Raw genomic sequence first — 20,632 nt, 5'->3', positions numbered from 1 at the left:
TATTAGTAGGGAATGCTGCAAACGGTCTTTTGAACTTCAATCACGTTGAATGGTAAGCTTTAACTTACTCAGGTTTAATGAAGCTCATTCGCAGATATGTATTGCTGCGTCCGATCAGCATACCTTCGCCTGTGTCTGAGTGCTTGTTACCGAAGTGAACATGGCAGTCGCAGTGAAGAGCTGCGTACAGTATTCCACAGAACTGTTTTTACTGTGTAATAAAAGCGTGCTGTAGGGCTCAGGGCGACAGATCGTCTAGATTTCTATTTGCTGGCTGTCGATGATAAAACTTGTGTCGATATTCAAAACACTGTTTTTCACAAAAAAATCTAGTAGTAGTACTGCCACTTCAAATTCAGCAAAATCGTGCGTAAGTACCTTGCGTCTACGAGAATTGTCAAGTTATTTTCTGTCTTTGACGTCATGGTGTCACTCGCGATTTCAGTGTAGATGTGTAAATATGGCTTACGACTGTTTTGTCCTTAAAATTCTCACCCCTCTTAGTAACGTGGATAGTTTTTATGCTCTGAGGCTATGAACATCGCCTCAAAAAAAAAAGAACACGAATAATTCGCTCACGTGGACCTGCAATTACACCGAATTCTTGACACCTCCTCTCTAAATAAACACTTCATGTAATTCATGGCAACAGCTCTCGGTCTCTGTAAACAACAGCCCCGCCGACTAAGCCGTAATCACGAACATACGTGCGGCGCACTCCTTCGCGTAAATTACTCTTTTTCTGAAATGTATCGATTGAAAGGGGCCGCTGTTCACCCTCGTTTGTATTCGGAGTTCCTAATCCGCTACGCTCGTTGAAACCACGCTCACGGCGAGTCGGTTTCTGCTATGGCTAGCTGGCAGCGCAAACAACCCCGGCAGCCTCTTTCTATATACGGGGCCAACACCTGGACTTCCTCGACACCCGTGGTCGGGCATAGCCTCAGTGAGAGTCACCTGCCTCTTTGCCTTGCTTAGAAAGAACAGCTACTGCTACTGCTGTTGCTGACAGGAAGAAAGATTAGGAAAGGGCACGGGCCTGCCTACTGGCTCAAGCCGAGCCACGCTCGCTGCCGCGTGCTGAGAGTAGGAGATTTAAAGGATAGGAGAGCAAAGATAGAAAGAAAAGGCGTGCGCTAATGTGCACCGGGCCGATTTCGGAGGCAGTGCAATACCGGGCCGACCGTGCCAGAATGCTTCAAGCCAAGCACTCTGCCATGTACCAAAAATAAGTTTAATATCTTGCTCTCTGCCATATACCAAAAATAAGTTTAATATCTTGGGTTCAAGGACCCGCCGCAATTAAATCAGGTATAAGATATCATGGTGAATACTACCACCACTGCCACCACCCATTAGAAAGAAGGGGGCTGTTCTGCTTATATATGAGATCTCTCGAGCGTCGACGCCGAGGAATTTTCACGTGAGAAACGCGCAAAACGTTGCGCCGGCGGCTCATCGCCTGGCACGCGAAGTGGCGCGCGGAAGGAAGACGAATGGGTACAGTACATCATGGCGTAAACGACCGACTAGGCACTCTTCCTACTCTTCTTCTTCCTCCTCTTACACTCCCACGGCAACGAGAGTGCGTCCGTCGTCCCAGTCATCTCTGGCTGAGCGCTTCCGCGAAGGGATAGATGGAAAGGGGGTTTTTGAGGCGGGAAAATGAAAGGAAAAACCGGCAAGCGAGACACTTAGGAAAAGCGGTGCATTGGGTAGAAAAGGAAAAGAAACGGCAAAGAAACGGACTTTGCACGCGCCTTTTTCTTCTAGGCTTGACAGAGCGCCTACAGCTCCCTGGGAGAAGTTGGAATCTGTCGCTTCCAGGAGGCCTCTCTCGGATTTACCCGTCATACCTTGCTGTACTCACCACTTATTTTTTGCTTATTCTTTGCTCTTGGCCGAATAGCAGGAATGTTGTTACTCCCCTACTTGGAGACGAAGGAAGAGACAGGTAAAAAAAATTAAACTACTGAAGTAGAACAGCCACACCGGTTTGGGGTAGAATTTTGCGCAGAAAACTTAAGTGAAACCATTACAAAAAAATAACCGTGAAAATGGGAAGAAAACAGGGTTTCACGACTAGATGGTGTTACTGTGCGACGTAGTCAACGTCCTGGAAACGAAACATTCAGAATGGGAGTCGGGTTGAGCGAAACTGGAAAAACAGGACACGAATGTGCCTTTAGGGGTGTTTGGCCGAACTCCTCTGAAAACTCCATTTCCGACAGCAACACCCCGACTCCGTTTCTTACGTTTGTGCTGAAGTTTATCCTTGTTGTATTCCGTGACAACTTCGCGTTCCGTATTTGATCAGGTTTGGGTTTTCATGAGGTTTGATATATTATCGGATTGATCAGGTTTCAGTTGAACCTCGCTAACGGCATGCTGTGAAGCTATCTTTCACCGAAACGCGACTGAAGAGATGTTGCGAAATATAAGCGCACGAGGCGTGGATATTAAGTGATTGCTCCTTTGATTGAGGACAGTTTACAGTATACTGACGAAAGGTTAGTGTTTTGCCGAAATGAAAAGATATCTGAAATTACTCCCGACTATGAGATTACAACTGGCTTCTGCAAGCTTCCTAGAGAAAAGCGTTAATGGCTTTGCATATTTTTGGATACGAGTTATTTCATGCCAAGATTTGCTGCAGTCGACTGCAATTTTAAGCTTCTTTGGGAGCATTAAGGCATCTCCGGGACCAAGAGTGGTGTAGACTACTCGACCTTCTTTTAGACTTGGTGTCGAGACAGACAGCGAGCGGACTGTTCATATTAATATTAATCTGTGGTGCTCCTGCTGAGTGGGAACGCCTGAAGGTGTCACAAAAGCGGCAATCCATGCAATCGCGCGCGGTTATGCACGTCTTTTGTTCTACACAGTACGTCCTTGATTGTTGCATACCTTCACATATTCTAACTCATGTGCTCGTGCTTATCGTGTCTACATAATGTCGTAATTAATCACCAAATGAATAACAAATCTTTGGATTTAGATAAATTCAAAAGGGACAATCAGAACTTGTGCTCGTGACCATATGGCCGTGTTTCCCACTGCGAAGTGTGGGCATTTTTTTTTACTTGCGACGTGCCCAGGACGTTCAGGCCAACACTATAGCTTCTCCATGCGCGTGCTGACGCTTACCGGCCGACTATAATTTTGCGGGTGCTGAGCTCTAAACAAAACTAGTCGTAGGTTCGACTGCCTACATGAGTAGCAGTATCTTCCCTCTGCTACCTAACCGGTCGGTAAAAACTCGTTTTAGGCCGAGGTTCTTGAAATGCTTGAAAGAGTCTACGTGTGATTTCCTGCAATCCTGTGGATGCCGTCATGAACAATTCGCAGTAAATTGCTCAGAAAATCAGAGTGCGTACATATACCGGTACTTCTAGGTTTGACACCAAAAGCACGACTTAGGAAAGCGCGGAATGTGACCTCATTCGACTACGACCAGCTTGCGTGAACTGCTATTTGTTGCAAGCGCTCTAAACAAGACGGGCAATGAGGCTGATGAGGTCTTCGCTCATTTGTGGTTGGTCTGCCCTTTTCATGCCCAACAAAGGGGGGAGATGCGCGACAAGTTGACACTGTGATGCTGTCATCCGTTCTCACAAGAGGCCGATTTTGGAACATGATCTCGATAAGGCCTCGAAAAGCAGAATGTCGTTTGCAGCGAAGGTTTCATTTTTCTTTCTGCTGTGGTCCCATACTAGGAACTCGAGACTGCGCATGGCCCTCATAGCTCCCTGTACTCTCTTGTGCGTAACATGCAACTTCTCATCATGTTTTCACAATGAGATGTTTTCTCATCATGATATTTTCTCGTGTTCTCGCTCGTTAAGTGACATTGCTTCTCTTTATGGCGTACGCTGTTTACGCTTGAGGCAATAAAGTGTCCGAAAGCAGGTCCCTTACCAAACTGGTCGACTTAATTAAGCACACCGCACATTTTCCTCAAAATTCACAATGAGCACTCGGTGCTAGCTAGTTGCATTTTATCCAGCAGTGCCGTATTCAAAATGTTTAAGAGCGAAAGTAGTATTTCACGAGGTCCAACCGGTTCACCGAGTTTGTGTGAAGCTTGACCTTTAGAGTGACCGTGGCTAAACCATAATTAAATAAATAAAACAAATAATACATGTACTGGGATTCGAACGTGGGGCTCTTAGCAGCCTGAAAACATGTGGCTATGGTTACACACTGGTTACCTAGCGCTTCAATAGTGTCGCGCAACGAGGATGTGTCATTCTTGCTCAGTGGGCGCCCGGCATCAGGGACAACGAACAAGCCGACGAGCTGGCCACCGCCGCACATAAAATTCCTCCCAGCGACGTTCCGCTCGCTCTTGAGGACAAGCGCACGGTGATTTACGACGACCACCGTCAGCAACAGCCGGACTAACTCATCTTTGTCGTCAGCGCGTGATACTACTAAGAGCGCGTCGGTTCAAGAACCGACGGGCTCGATCAAGAACTTGTTGGGTTGAGTGGGTAGATGTCCCGCTTCCTCCTCACCGGGTAGCCAAGCAGTGACGAGGATGTTCCTCTTTGGACGAAATAAAACCGGGAGTCTCATTCCGGCCGCTTCAGCTGCAGTGTGTCGCGCTTATGATTCAGAAGTGACAAAATATGAAACGCACGCGAATTATTAAGAAAGTACATTTTGTGTATGGGTGATGTGTGGCTCTTTAGACCATTTTAGTCATTAGAATTGCGCGCAGTGCTTGCCTGGGCTCTTTTCCCGGCGTCCAGGGCGAGCGTGCGCAGGGCAGCTACGCATGGCAGAACTGTTACTCGCTAAGTGGGGCGCTGGCATGCGTGTGCACTATGGCGATGATAGACTCGAAAAGGGGGTTTAAAATGAGAAGGGGGTGCGAGAGGAGGCGGGGGGGGGGCAGTATTTTTCGGAAGCGCGGCTAAATCCGCTTGTGCCGCCTGCTCACCCCCCCCCCCCCCCCCCCCCTGTTGCCAGCTTGTTTGGCGTAACGTTGTTTCGGCTGCGAGGCTTTGTCCTGTTGCAACGCCAGCGGTCGCAGTGGAATTGACGGACCCCGCTGTATACGGGTTATAAATCCCCAGGGGAGGGGACAATGTCCTCCTCGCGGAATTGTGAGTGTGCCGCGGCCCACATAGCCCGTTTCCCGTGCGTGTGCGTGGGCAGATGCGGAGGGGTCTAGAATGGGCACATGGAATCCAATTCAAAAAGGGAGAACAAAGTAAAGAGTAAAAAACAAAGCCGCGCGAGCTTCTTCTCGGTATGAAGAGCGTACCACCCAGCCGCGGACGCGCTTGTTTCCGATTCCGAAGAGCTCGGCCCATCGCGCGTGCATGCGGCTCTGCAAACCAATCCTAGGTTTTGGGGACGTCGCCCTTAGGTCTGAAGCAGTGCAAACTGAGCGCTAATCTTCCAGAAGATATAGTCCGGACTGAACCTCTACCGTTAGGCACAAAACCGCATTCTCAAAAGTAAGCCCAGGCACCATTTTATTTTCCAAACACCTCTCAGTACTTCATACTTTTTGTACCCCTATAATGTCCAATGCTTCATTACCGGGACAGCACATCGGCCTTTCGCCCTAAAAGCCTATTCGTGGTTTTTCATGTAAATATGTGATTGGTTTACTCACACTCCGAAATATTTGCATTCTGCCAGTGTGGGTATCAGATCACCTTGTAAGCACCTCATCAGTGGAATTATTGAAAATCATCAGGCCTGCCTTAATTGTACTGAAAGTGGTGCCTACAGCGTGTCTTCCGCCTCCACAAGAAATAACAGGAGTCTGTAAATCCAACTTGCTACCAACTCATAGTACAATATCATCCACATACATAAAGTCTGAGAGCCACTGCTTTAAAACATTCCGCCTAGAATTTTTTCTTCCAGCCTTCTTTTCATAATAATCATATTATTCATGAACGGCAATGGTGATCGAGAGGAATTCCTGCCTTAATCCTTTGCGTACCCCAAAATTTTCGCATTTCTCATCTCTTCTCACGCAATTTAAATTTCATTATCTCTACATATTTCCTCCAGGAAATTAATTATCTCATGACCGACATCTTCCCCTTCGAGTGTATTCCACAGTAATTCTCTAAGTTGTCTACGCTTACGTCCGTGAAAGCTGCAAAGAGAAGCCTGTTTTCCGTCCTAGTTATTTATGTGCGTTCCGTGAGCACGAAAAGGCAGTGATTTCAGCGCCTACCGCTTCTGAATCTGTTCGGAATTTCTTCGAGTATCTTGTTATGTTCTAACTAAGCCTGAATTTTTATTTCACCGCCAGCATTGCCAGTGAACAACAAAAGGGGAAGCTTCAGGAAGCTTGCCAACGTTTCAACAAGAGCACTTGTCTCCGTCTGGGCAAATTGGCGAGGTTTAAGCAGGTTTTCCACTCCGATGAGGAAGGCCCGGCGAGGGGAGAAGGGCATGAAATGGGAAGGATGTTAGAATGAGAAGCGGGAATCTTGTCGAGTCATGATGACTGCTAAAGAGAATTAACCGATTGACTTGCAAAACTCTTAATAGAAAAGTTGGTCGCATAATCTTCTTTAGCATCCATCATGCCTGAACAAGGTTCATGCTTTCCACCCGAACATCCTAAGCACTTCATGCCCTGCTCTCTCTCTCTCTCATCGAGCCTTACTCCTCTTATTGAAGGCCCTGTTTAAATCCCGCCAATGATGAACGCTTTACCCAGAGGGAAACAAGTCTTCTTATTGAAGCCTTCGAAAGCTCTCTGGGGCTTCCCCCTCTTGTTCATTTTGTGCTTGCAAGAAACCCATTCACTTGCCCTCTCTACTATGAACTATTGTGGAGTGTTAGACAAGAACCGATGCGCGGAGTGACATGTTTCCTGGTGACGAAATCTCAAAGCATCACAAGAGACACTTGTATCCTGAAGTCCACACGGTTTACGCCCGTTTCTTCGTGCGAAATCATCCCGTGCATCAGTGAAATTTTGTCCCCCAGCAGCGGGATGAGGCACAAGGATTACAAGATGAAACCAAACGCAATCAAAAACAGAGCAGTGACAACTAAAATGATTAGACAATTCTCCCGCTCACCTCTAGACAACAATAAAAAAAAACGGCCTTGGCTTAGCTTGGTTAAGCCTGGTGATTGCGAAGCAATAGTGTCCGTAGCTCGCTGATGCTTCCTCTTTGCATTCTGCCGAGCTGCCTTGTTCGTAGGCACCATCGTAACATCTGGCTGTATGACTGCCTTGGCGAGAGGAGCGGAGCTGTTTTATACAGCTGGCGTGACGTCACTCTGACCGTAGCGCCCCTGGTGAGAGGAGCGGGAGTTAGACCGCTGTTGGTGGCTACCGCCTCGCCTCGCGACGGCTGAGGTGGGGCCCCGTTTTTACACAGCTGGTGTGACGTCACTCTAGGTCACGTGGTGTGACGTCACGCAGCGAGGTCACGCTAAAGGTCAATGGTGCCTACCACCGCCTCGCCACGGAACGGGCTGAAGTGCGACCTAAAGTAGTATTGCTTCGCAATAAAAGTACTCCGAAGGAAGATGCCCAAGCGAACGGCCAGTGTGGAAAGGGGAAAGCGGCGACGAAAGCCAGCACGTGTCATCCATTAATTCAACGCGGTGCGCCAAGACGAAATGTGTATGATCGAACAAACGTAAAAGCCGACAAACATCATTAGAGCCATCAAGCCAGCCAAAGTAAAACGGAGTGTAAATGCAGCAACTGTAAAGCATAGATTATTAGCCTACGATAAAGCCAGGCGTAGAAAAGAAAGACTATTGGCGCAACCTTTAGGAAATGTGATCCCGCATAATTGAAAAGCATCAAATTTAACAGAATAATCCTAAAAGCACATTCTGCTTGCGCGGTTCATTGCATCCGACGGTCGGTACGTCTGTCAATTTTTTTGCTCTGACAGCTACAAGCTATGCGGGAACGAGACCCGGCGGTTTGAGCCACTTACAGGAGTCTCTGTCAGGCTTGAGAGAGCGCATTTAGGATGATTTAGCGAGCCGGATGCTTAGAAGAGAAGGAAAGTAGACAGAAAATGGGCGAGGTGTATTGTTTGCCGTCGAGGATACCGACAAGACCAAGAAAGGAATTAGAGACTACTTCGCTTTCGAGAGTGGTTGTAAGCATGAAATGCATTGCGGTACCGACGTAGCACATTCTAGAGGATGAACGTCGTTTCATTGTCTCGTCCCTGTCAAACACGGCCATATCATCCATATATAGCGCCTCTGGAGCGGCAGATCCCAGCTTCCCGACAACTCCCTTTCCTCCACCTTCAATATTTTCACATTGGTTTCCGGCCTTTGCCGTTGGATGGCGCCACGGCTGCGCTAGCTGTACGAAAGCGACGGAATCTGTAGGCGCGCGGATTACTAATGGCAGCGTTAACGGCGCTTCGTGCAGCGCTCTCACGTTCACCACGACAACGTGTGCGCCGCTCGGGCAGCGGTGCAGTATTTAGGCGGCCCAGACAAATCTCAAAGTTCGCGAAAGATCTCTTCAGGTTCGGTTCATATTCTGTTTCCATTTTGGCGTCAAGGTATCTCTGTGGCTAGGCGTTATTCGCCGAGGACGGGACCTGAAATCATTTCATGCTTAAAAGCATCGCCCGTTCCCTCCCTTCCGCCACTCAGACGTCGCTAGATGCCGCTGCGTGCGTTGTCGTTAAAACATCGATGCAATGGTGTCCTTTGAGCACGGGCGCTCCTCGTCATGCACTGTCGCTTCGCGAGAAAAGACTCCCCGTGCCGTGGTTCAGCTTCTCGCTCCCCCTGCCAGTCTGATCTGAGTGCCAGCGCAATGCAGTGCGCAAGTGGCCCGGCCCAAGCGCGTGGTCTTGGTGCCGCGCTTAGTCGCCTAGTTCGCGGGAGCGCATATTCGGGTTTGCATGTGTCCAAAGAAAACGAACGTGTAAACATATATCCATTGAACTTTCTCTCTCTCTCTATGTTTCTTCGACTTTCTTCCCCCTATGTCTTTCCTTCTTGATTCCACTTTTTACTTTCGTGAGTTAGAGTACTGTTTACTAATATAGGACAATGCAGAACCGTGAGCGCACCAGTTATATCTGCCCGACCCCTGCAGTTATTCCAGCACACAGCACAGCACACAGCGGGATGTAGAGCATCGTGCTGTAGGTAAATGTTTAAGTTGTATTTTGATTATTGGAGAAACTGGGTGAAATCGACTAAATTTCTCAAACTTTTCAGTTCAAACCTACCGAGGTTGACTGCATGTGTGAAATGAGTATTTTTCTTTGACGGTAACATCACATCTACTTCTTTCTTTTCGTTGCGCTGCCTATTCTTGAATGTACCTAGTGAATGCTAGGTGGATAGTCAGCCTGATAGCCACTGAAGTTAACAACAATCCAGATAATTTGTGAATGCACAAAGATGTACAGAGCTCATTTTTATTGTAGTTCTTTGCATCACTGTATTGAAATAAATATAATTTTATCCTCCATCAGTTTTCTGTACCTCTCCTAATAATGATTATGCAGCTTGTTCTGTTTATTTTTATTATTTATTTCTGCATGTTCGGCCATTGAAGAATTGCAAGCACCGACTAGAAGCACAGAAGAGGTAATGTAGTCGGCAGCATACAAAATGGCTTATTTTTTGGTATTCCAGATTAGAATTATCTCAGAGTTTCGGTTAATTTTAGTCGAGATTTCTGTTCTTAATCTTGGGAAAGGAAATAGCTTTGGCCTTTGCTGTATGCCGGAACGTCGATGTAATCATTAAGCTTTTATCTGAAAATTTTTCGCATGTCCATGTAAGCGAATATCGCAAAACGTATTAGTGCGTTCCAGTCGTTATTTCCGCCAAGTGCCGTAAATAAACCGGACAGAAAACAGGAAGAACGCGTTCCCGTCCAGTGTTTACGTAGGAAATGTCGTACACTCGTGGCCTCCATTTATCGTTCTTTGATGGCTGAGTCCGCAACCTCTCTTTGGTCCTATCATAACGAAAAAAGGAAACAGAAAAAAAGCTTTTTCTCTGCTGAGGATGAATCGCAAGTGAGAACAGAGCGATAAGTAAAGAGCGATGAGTGTGGGTCAGAAGAGCCATTTGTTTTGCCTACGCCGGTATTGACGACAAAGCGTTACTTCCTCAGCCGTCGGCTTTCGAACGCTTTTTTTCTCCCATTTGAAAGTGTGCTCTCAATAGAATGTTTACTCAACAAATCGAGCGCTTGCGGATGTCATGAGAAAGAAAACAAGAACCAACCATGCACATAAAGCGCAGTGAAAATAAAAACATGCAGAGAGATAAAAAAAGGTGATGTGTTCTTGTCTACGTATAACCTTGAAGCAATTTGATTCAGAACGTTTTTGTGCATTATGCCGCCGTGGCTCAGTGGTTAAAGCGCTCGGCTACTGATCAGGAGTACCCGGGTCGGAACCCGATTACGGCGGCCGCGTTCCGATGGAGGCGAAACGCAAAAGCGCCCCTGTGCTGTGCGATGTCAGTGCACGTTAAAGATCCCCGGGTGGTCGAAATTATTCCGGAGCCCTCCCGTGCGGCTCCTCTCTCTAGTTCTCTTCTCTTGATCCCTCATTTATCCCTTCGCTTACGGCGCGGTTCAGGTGTCAGCCGAGATGTGAGACAGATACTGCGCCATTTCCTTTCCCCAAAAACCAATTTTCATTTTTCATTTTAGACAAAACGCGACTAAACAGGGTCCTGTAAATGTGCCAAGAATGATGAGAAAATAAGCGAAGCTGGGTTCAATCAGAGGGGCATACACATCTAAGGTTAAGCACCAAAATCAATGCTGTATGTCAGGCGGAAAGAGACCAGCTGGAGAATCGGAGGTGAGACAAGAGGGAGGAAAGAGACAAACGGGCCGTTACAGAGCAGCGAGAAGAGATAGACGCCACACTTTAAGCGCATTCTTATTCTTTCTTCTTTAGACGCAATTGCCGCCATAGTTAGTGGACAACAAAAATTAAAGAATGGAGTGCTCTCCAAGAAATGTGAGCGAGGAGACAATGTCGGCCATTGGAATCTTCTTTCGGAGAATGCGAGCAGAGTTCAGCCGTCTCTGACGGGCTCTGCTACAGTGGAAAATAAGAAATCTCTGAGAAACAGAGTCACCCGGGTTCAATAAATCTCTGGGGTTCACAATCATTAAGTGGCCTCTTTTTCGTCGCCACTACTGTACCCACTGCCTCCATTTCACTCTGCTCTTTTACTCCACGCGTCGGAGCACTGCTCGCCGAACGCTCTTAGAGGAGTGTCGTCGGCAGGCTAGTAGCTAATATAAAGAATCCAAAGCAGCGCGCACAGATACCCTATACTTCAGCACAGAAACGGCTTGACATGAAATAGTCTTGGTGGAGTGTAAAAAAGTTCTGTAAGTTGTGCGCACATCTCATGAATTCTGTGTGCTCGCTAGCCTGCTCACTCGCGCGTTCTTCGGCAGGTCCTTGAAGCATGTGCTAGGGACCGCTGAGCACAAAGAAAGCCTGTGAATTCCGCATTCACTCACTGAATTTACAAAAATGCATTCAATATAAAAACACTTATGCATTTTTTAAAATTCAGTGAGCAATCACTGACTGAAGACGCGTTTCTGTTTTCGTGCATTTTGGCATCTTTCGATTTCAATGGTAGCTGCTACGAGAAGTACATTAAGGTATGAAGATGAACTTTGAATACAACGAAAAAACCCTTATGCATTTTTGTAAACTCTGTGAGTGAATGCGGAATTCACAGGTTTTCTTTGTGCTTGGCGGTAACTAGCACATGCTGTATGGACTTGCACAAGAACGCTCTAGCGAATGGGCTAAACCGAAAGTTCTTTTGACTTTGGTGGTTGAACGGAAGCAATTGGGAATACACAATTTATTAAGCTTTACCCACGCGTTGTCTCCTATCTACAAAACCATGTTTTATTTCCGAGTTCCCGTTTCACTGTGGATGGGAAACGAACGAAAAACTTGACTTATCTCACCTCTCTCTTTGCCTCTTGCCTTTTCTATACTCTCCTGTACTGGAGGCATCTTCTGTTGCTCTTGTCTATGCACTACGCTCCGAGTATGACTTGCATCTTTCTTTACCCTCTTTTCATGTCGTTCCTTCGAGCTTGCCTCGTGATATCCCACTATTCCATCAGTTCATTTAGCTTGGTAAAATTTCACGACCTGCATTGGATTGAAAACATTGATACGCCCTGCATATATAACACGCCGAACACTGTGCACCCTCGCAAGCTCATCTAGTAAGCAAAAAGTTGGCGTAACAATGCGAAACAAAGCATTTTAAAGTTTCACAACAAATGCTGCGAAAAGGAACAACCAAGCAGCCCAGATAGTGACCTGCAAAGCCGGGAAAAAAGGGGAGCACTAGACACAGGAACTGTTCCTGAATTCTTGAGTAAAGATATGCGTGATGCAGTGGGCAATCGCATACGTTTTTTCCTCGCTCAGTTCGCCAGGAGGATAATAAAATATATGACAAAAAAAAGGAAATAGAAAGGAGACACTGCGAGGCCAGAGATGTCTCTATCGGTATGCAGATCCGATCGAAACAGCGTGCCGACAAGTAAAAGGATAGAGGCGGTGAGTAAGAAAGAGTTCCCGCTGTTGCATCGTTGTGCTGGGCACTGAACTCGCCGATTCGACTCATCTGCTGAGCGAGCGCATGCGACGCACATTCTCAGGGCGCCGAATGCTGCGCGCGAGCGCCCCCACACATTCTTCCCCTAATTACTCAGTGATACGCGCACAAGGGTTTCGAGTCGACGTCAACGGCAGTATTGGGCACAATGCTTGAAAAAAGCATCTTCGATACCGACGCCTGATAGCATAAAAATTGTTTTTTCGTGACCGATACAAGACGGAAATTGATTTCTGAAAAAGATACTCGATACTGTAACGCCGATACTTGGAGACGTCATTGAAATCCAATGTTAATAAAGGTGGAAATAGGGTTAAGTAAGTTAATAAATTTCTCCCTGATTTTTATATTCCTAAGTGCATTTGATATATCGCAATATTTTTATGAAGAGGTTAAAACCAATTCGGCTGCACGAATTTTTTTAAACTCCAAATTTGTTTACTCTGCTCTCTGTGAAGCTGGTTTTGTTACAACTCTAGCATTTTGGACTGAAGCCATGGGGACGTTAAAACGGTCACTTTCATTGACAGCCTAGCAAAATCTTTGTTTAAAGTTAAAAAACTCCATACGAACCGGTCTCTGAGCGCCTGACTACATACGAATAAACTTGAAAAAAAATTTTGAAGCTTTTCTTTTGTAGCTGCAATATTTACCCGATTGCCTGTGCTTTTGCCGTACGCTAGAATGCTAAGCTCTGAGTGGTTGGGACAGCCAAACAGTTACTTTCCAAGCATCTGTTTAAAAGACGTTTGAAGGTGAACATTCTCTTTTAATTGCTAGAAGAAAAACAAAACAAAAATAAAGTGCCTTAAGGTTTTTATTAGGCAAACATATCTTGGTAATCTCATTTATCTAATGTTAGCTGTCAACGATATTTAGTAAGAGCATTTGCTCAAACCGCCGATCTGAAAGAGCCCCGCGATACGGCTACGCTACAAGCTAAGAAAACGAAAAAGCCGCTGTATACGGAGCAGCCGAACCCGTTGTTCAGTTATATTTTATGAAGGAGCCTTTTGTGAGCGGATATGAGTGAAACAAAGCCACGTTGATTCGAGGATTCTGCTGGTATAGTTAAAAATTTCAGGTTTCATTAGCGCCTCTTGAGAATGCGCTGACTGATGCATTTGCCGCTGCCGGCGCTGATGATCCCATTGACCCGAATGTGTAAGAGTGCGAGACCTTTTTCGTAATTACAAGATCAACAACAGATGGTTTGCAATCTCCTGAGCATGACAGCGAAAGTATTCTATACCTCTTGGCAACTATTACACTTGCAAAAGAGGTGAAGGGGTGCTGCTTCTACAACAACAGTGAGCTTATCTCCTCGTCCTTTCTGTCGTCGAGTGCGCAGAATTGAAACATATATAGCGCCTGTCTACCAAACAACGAATGTAGAACGACAGAACACTGACTGGCCAGCGGAATTGGCATCGTCTCTTCCTAATTCTGCTTCATCTTTGTTTTCTGAGAACCATCGCCTGAGCGAGCGCTGTTTGTCCAAAAGCTGACTCACAACAGCCTCAAAATACGTCGCACACATTTTTGAGTATCGAGTGCCATTAAAATACATGATACCAAATAAACGTGTTTTCAAAACAGATGCTTTTATTTTTTGCAAGCGATTCCTATTTCCACTGTACGAAAAAATATCGTATTTTCACTGCACAAAATGTTAGATGCATGTATATTTGATACTGGCCATGCCCGGAGAACGGCTGTAGCACGACTGATACACGCATTATACCCAGATATACACAGTGCCGGAAGCTGTACTCTGTGCCTGTGTCTCGCTTCTCCGCCTCTTTGCCTTTCGATTTCTTTTCTTTTCTGCTTTCATTTTTACACCTTCCTTCGTGATCTTCCGCATCGCCTCTGCTCACGTTCTCTGTTTCTCGTGCTCGTCGATTTGCCGTCCCCCGTTGCGCGCATGGTGAAGGCCCTTTATCGCTTCCACCGGCTTCCTGCGATGTGTTCAATTCGATTTCCGCCGCTCGCGATTTTCGACGACTTGCCGCTTCTCTTGAGGAAGTTTTGTTGTGGGCAGGAGGCTATATACTAAAGAAAGCTGTTGTAGAAGAAGGCGGTGTAGAGAGGGAGAGAGAAAATGGCTGCCGCACGGTGCAGGTGCTGTTCTGTTCGCTCAAGGGTGCGAGAGCTCAAAAAGGCAGCGCCGCTGCGTTTGTTGGAGGTGTATATGTGTACGTGCGTAGCTCATTGCTCGACCAACTAATGCGGCTTTTTTGGTTAGTTTAATTTTCGTCTTCCGTGAATGCGTGACAGCGGAACTGGCACACGACGTCGAGATAATAGCGTTTTCTTACTATCATTCGAGATGAATTCCACTGGCGTGCGTATTCTCCGGAATCTCCATGCTCGCGTTTAACGGGTGCTTCCGGTGAACGCTTGCTGCGTCTCGACGGCTAAAGTTCTGGAACTTTTGTTTTGTCCCGGTTTTTTAGTCGCGTATCGCACTGCATGCTCTTTGGAAGTTTTCCAGTTTTAGAAAAGAATTTTGTGGTTGTGTTCATGGTTTTTGTCAAGGACCCTACATTACAGGTATATCGAGCTGATAAAATGCAGCGCTTTCCAGTCTTTACCTCTCGGCATGCCGACTGCGATTGCACCTTCGGTGATGAGCGTGCTACTAATGATTAAATATGCAGTTGATAGCCAGCGATTGCGTGTGTGCGTGTGTGCGTGCGCGCGTGCGCGTGTGTGTGCGTGTGTGCTTGTGTGTGCGTGTGGGGGGGGGGGGGTTTGGTTTGGTTTGTTTTGTGGGGTTTGACGTCCCAAATCGACTCAGGCTATGAGGGACGCCGTAGTGAAGGGCTCCGAAAATTTCGACCACAGGGGGTTTTTCAACGTGTACTGACATCGCATAGTAAATGGGCCTCTAGAATTTCGCCTCCATTGAAATTCGACCGCCGCGGCCGTGATCGAAACCGCGTCTTTCGGGTCAGCAGCCGAGCGCCATAACCACTGTGCCACCGCGGAATATAATGTGTGTGCGTGTGCGTGCGTGCGTGCGTGCGTGCGCGCGTGCGTGTGTGCGTGTGCGTGCGTGCGCGTGTGTGTGTGTGAGAGAGAGACTAAATGGCGGTGCAGCAAATTGTTTGACGCGTAAAATTGTAATTTCAGCTACCAGGAAAGTTAAAAGCGGTATTACAAGGAATAAATCCCAGCAGCCACACTCGTGAATACAACGTAGTAAATGTATCAGTAAGAGTTATTGCCTACAAGGAAGACCAATGTAACCGTACCAGGAATATATAAATTCAGTCAAGCATCCCAGCAGTGAATCTGGAGAGCTGAACCGCTCCTCCAGCTGAGCTCCGTACAGCCCTATGGCCGCTCCTGGAGGCTCAATCACCCACTTGTTGGATCCTGCCGCGCCGGGCTCCATGTTAAATACACCCACATGAACCAACGGTCCTTATCTAGGGCACTTCTGAGAATGCATTTTTCGGTCGCTTTCTAGTTATGGTGTTGGCATTTAAGGCTGTGTTATCGTTTTGGATCAAAATGGTGGCACTAGATTTATGTACAAAATATGTATCCTTTTGTCCTTTTTTCGATGCGGTATATTCTCTGAGAAAAGGTAGCGTCTTCTAGTTACTTATATAAAAATGGGAATGTTAGCACGGAATATATTTTTTTTGTGTGCGTATGTGTTCCTGCAGCAATTTACGGTTCATGAGCGATCCTCACTGCGGCACTATCATCAGCGATAGATGCATTTACCATGACGTCACGGGCACTATTATGGATCCCATGGTACCGCTTTCGCGGGGCAGGCCGAGAAGGTGGCAATAAGTAGATTACAAAATCGCGCATGTTCCCGCCGCACTTCTGGCCTTAATCATGGCGGCCGCTATGGCATCAGCGCAACCCATGTATAGCGCCTTATGTAATTTAAAATCTCTATGTTGCTATCACAGTTCGTGCTGTATAGTTAGCCGACATAACAGACCCATCGACCTTTGAACATACCTCTTTGAAAGCAGTAATTTCGGCGTGTTGTGCAGCATTAAAAATGGAGACATTTTTGGAACATTTCTCTCAGAACACCGTAAAAAAAAGTTCTCTATAAGTTAGGAGGGCGGCATTCGTTTGCTCTAACGCCCTCAAGAAGAAACAAGTTACGAATGTCTTACAGGGCAATTTTTTGTTTCTTGTTGTTTGTACCGCGCTGCAAATGATTCGTCCCACCCTTCATGGGCTTACCAATATGCGGTGCGCGATTTTCCCATCTCCAATAGCGAGTCGCTTCAAGAAGCACAGACATGCGATACTCTCATCCAAGCAAAGAACGAAAGGACTTTTCACGGCTTTGAGCTGTTGTTTACCTCCTAAATAAAAACCGACAAAACTTATAATTTTAATTCCTCAGGCTCAGTGGATATGACAAAGAAAGGTGGAGTTCGTATTAACCAAAGGCATCTTTTAACTCTAAATTCGAAACTGCTGAATCACCTCCTTCATTCGGACCTTTCACAAAGGCAGCGTTTACAAATGAACCATCAGCAGTTCGACGGCGCCGCAGAAATGTCGCTTCTGTTTCCACCTGCGCAATCCCGCTCAACGTCGTCGGTTTTGTTCAGTCGTCTTCCCTGCCGACATAGCCTAATTGTCGCCAGTCGTCTTACTAATCTCTCTTCGTCTCAGCCGCAGTAGGCAGTGGGGCCCGTGGAAACCGCGCGGAACCAAACCTTCCGGTTAGTCGCTTAACGCGGACACAAAGACGCACACGCTAGCCAGATATGCACGCACACACGCACACGTCGCGATCGCCGGAAGAACAAAGCCCACTAGTGAAAGTTGGAGCGATCGGAGAAAGGGGAGAAATCTGTAGGTTCCGAGCCGGAGGCGGAGAGGAACTGGAAGAGGGGAATGACGTGGAGGGCTCAAGAAAGTCGACCGAAAGTTAAGAACCAAATCGCCTTAACAAGCCGACGGCCGAAAGGAGTGCGCTGCAAGCAAAACGCCAAAGCGTGTAAATCAACGAGACACTTCCCAGAGGAAAGAAAGGGCACCAGAACGCACATACACAACGGGAGACTAGGAACCTTTTGCTACGCCGGCGTACGCTGGGTACACCCGAGCAAAGGGAGAGTAGTGTGAGATAGAAAAGTGCGCTCTCTTTCCCTCAACTCACCAGGCTTCGTCGTCGTCTTCAGCGTCGCTGTCGTGCTGCGACTGTTCGGACGACTCAGTCGGGATGGAGCAGAACCGGTGGGCTGATAGATGAACAAATTCGACCGCCACAGTCTCCCGCCGTGTATTAGGCCCGGAAAAAAACAGAAGACAGCGCAACGGCAAGCTTTTTCCCCTTGGGAGGGTCGAGAACCGCCGGCACCGAGTTGGAGCTGAGTCCTTCTCCGAAGTATTGGGAAGAGGTTTGCGGAAAGAAACTTTCTGAGTACCCTAGGGGAGCACTGCCGCAAGGATTAATGGCGGAGATGTTCACGAGCTGCTAGAAGTTTAGAGCTTAAAGGATGCGGATGAAAGAGTGTGTCCCGTGTAGCTTGGTCATGCTGCGTCCCCCGATTCATCCGGCCGCTCTATTTCCCATTCCTCCCCCACGCTCGGTTGCGGCGAGGTTGTTTTGCGTGCGTGCTTTTACGACTGGCGGCGGTCACCGGGGACGAGAATCGTGGAGAGTTTATCAGGCCGGATGTCGGAGGCTGTCTGTGTAGAGTCTGGCGTAAGCACTCGCAAAACAGGAACAGTGCACGTATGTCTAAGGTGAAAAGTGTTCTCGGCTCCTCATTGACTGCAGAAATATTGTACGTATGTGCTGCCGCGCCTCACTGGGCGGTGATCAAGCGCTTTTAGAATTGTTTATATTGCAAGCCTGTTTGCAAGGAACAAGTTTTGGCGCTTTTGGCACTAGTGCGTTGTGGCTGTGATTGGTTGGAGGGAATGGTGTCGCACTAATAGAGATTTCAGGGCGAGTCAAACGAAGAAGCATATCGACTGACAAAAGCATTGGAAATGCGTTTCCGCTATCGCGGCGAACGCTGTGCTGTCGCTATAAATAGAAACTAAAAGATGTGAAAACAAAAATTTTACGCTTGTTCTCGTATTTTTACTTGCTGACTCTAATAAATAAGGTGTAAGGCGTGTCATCGCTTATTTCGCTTCGCTCTTCACCGAAGACGCCGCATTTTGCTTACTCAACTTAACAGGTGAGAGAACGGGTATCTAAAGTATTACGACTGCGTAGTGGGAAACGTATTGCGATAATTACAATCGACTCTGTGTCTTTGCGCGTGCTCTGTAAGTGTACTGTCTAGCATCCCAGCAAAACAATGGGCGTTCAATGAGCTATCTCTGATATCTTTTGTCCGTCACCAATTCAGCCGCAAAATAAAAAAGAAAAAAAAAGAAAAATATAGACAGAACAAGCAAGGATGACAAATGAAACGCCGTTTAATGTCAGTGCAACAAGAAGGGCAGCTTCACATTAATAGCGAGGTGGGCGCTTCGAGAAAACTTAGAAGGACCTCGTCGGGGGGCGGGGGATCTACTCCTGCACCCGCACTCACACAAGAGACACGCATACACCTAAAAAAAAAGAGACGACGTCTGGTAGCTAAACAGAATGTATCCGTCGCGTGACTCGCCTGACGAGATAGCCGCTGGCCACACGGTGCATCATCCGATCTGCGTCGGCGGCAGGGAGCCACAGCGCAGACAGCGCTTATTACGTTGGCGGCCACTGAGCCCGAAACGTGAAGCCGACGCGCACCCTGCAGCCCCGTCAGCCCTGACCACTGGCGACCGCTTTCACGGGCCTTTGTGTGCATTCCTGGTGCCACTGCGCCACTGTCCTTCCCCATGATTCTGGTCTTCCTCTTGCGCTATGTACTCTTACGCAATAGCGAGAGGGTCAGCTGTGCCGAGCCTGAATGCATGCAACGCCCGCCCCGCCAAAGAACAGCACGGAGAGAATAGGTAGCGCCCGCCTCTTTTCTTATGGTCGCAGCATAGAGTTGCGGTTCATGCTGCTGCCGTAGCACGCGTGTGGTGCAGTATTGATAGCCGGGTGTAACCGGAGCAGAGGCTCAAAACGCGATGCTCTCGGATCGATACTCCCGAGCTGGCTTTATGGATCTGTGGAAGCCGCGAGCTGCTGTTGTTGGCGGAGTACGCAGTGCTTCGGCAAGGGTGTGTTTACAACTCGAGGCCCTGTTTGCGTTGGACTTTACGTGTATTTGAGAACACGGTGTGAGTGCATGTCGGCGGTGGAGTGCGCGTTGATATCCGGCCGAACGTTGGTTTTGTACTGTTTCTTGTGCGGTTTTGTTTTTGCATTGCTGAGGGATTTTTGGACAGCGGGCGGAGTATATTTTACGATGAGCTCGTTCTATGTCGATGATATCAAGGAATCGTGTAGCTTTCAGGCTACCTCAGGCATGGAAGTGAAATCAGGAGGTGTTTTAGTTAGAAAAATACGTGATTTAAAAAAAAAAGCTCAAAGCAGGGTGAGTTCCAAGGGCTTGGTCGCTGACACCTTTGCCTCTGACCGGAAGAATTTCGTGAATGCGTCTTCTTCCCTATTACTATTGGTAGCACGACTGCCGCGAGTTACTCAGAATTAAGAAGAAGACATCAACAGAGTGGAAAGACTAAGCTCGCAGCAAGCTCATGGCCGCAAATTCTTCAAAGTGTGACTGCAGTGCTCCCAGCTACAAGAGCGCATATGCGGATCGGAGTTCTTTGGAACATATATACAAACAGAATCAATAGGAAGCTCATCACTTTACTCATAAGATATGGTTAAGCCTAAACCATGTCGTCCCCCTTCCTTTCTTTTTTAGACTTATTAATGACATCGGGCTGACGCGCACCTTATACTCTGATCCCAACTGTAGAATTACACTATTACGCCACAATTATGACTGTTAAGGAATTTTTTTTAAATGTCAGGGTTAAAAGAAATGGATGGAAAAAAGTAATAAGAAAAAAAGACTCGTTACTACGCCGTTTTTTATTGCCATGCGTAGACGCT

At 47.2% G+C, this 20,632-nt stretch overlaps 1 protein-coding gene across 1 annotated transcript in view; it reads right to left on the bottom strand.

Annotated features, from left to right (window-relative positions):
• The window catches only part of LOC144123448 (neural cell adhesion molecule 1-like), a 192,638-nt gene that overhangs the window by 97,310 nt on the left and 74,696 nt on the right, over positions 1–20,632 (bottom strand). The gene's annotated exons all lie outside the window — the stretch shown is intronic.

This window comes from Amblyomma americanum, chromosome 3 (assembly GCF_052857255.1).
Source record: "Amblyomma americanum isolate KBUSLIRL-KWMA chromosome 3, ASM5285725v1, whole genome shotgun sequence".
NCBI lineage: Eukaryota > Metazoa > Arthropoda > Arachnida > Ixodida > Ixodidae > Amblyomma > Amblyomma americanum.
The sequence above is the reverse complement of the archived record's forward strand: the minus strand, read 5'-3'. Positions and strand labels throughout refer to the sequence as shown.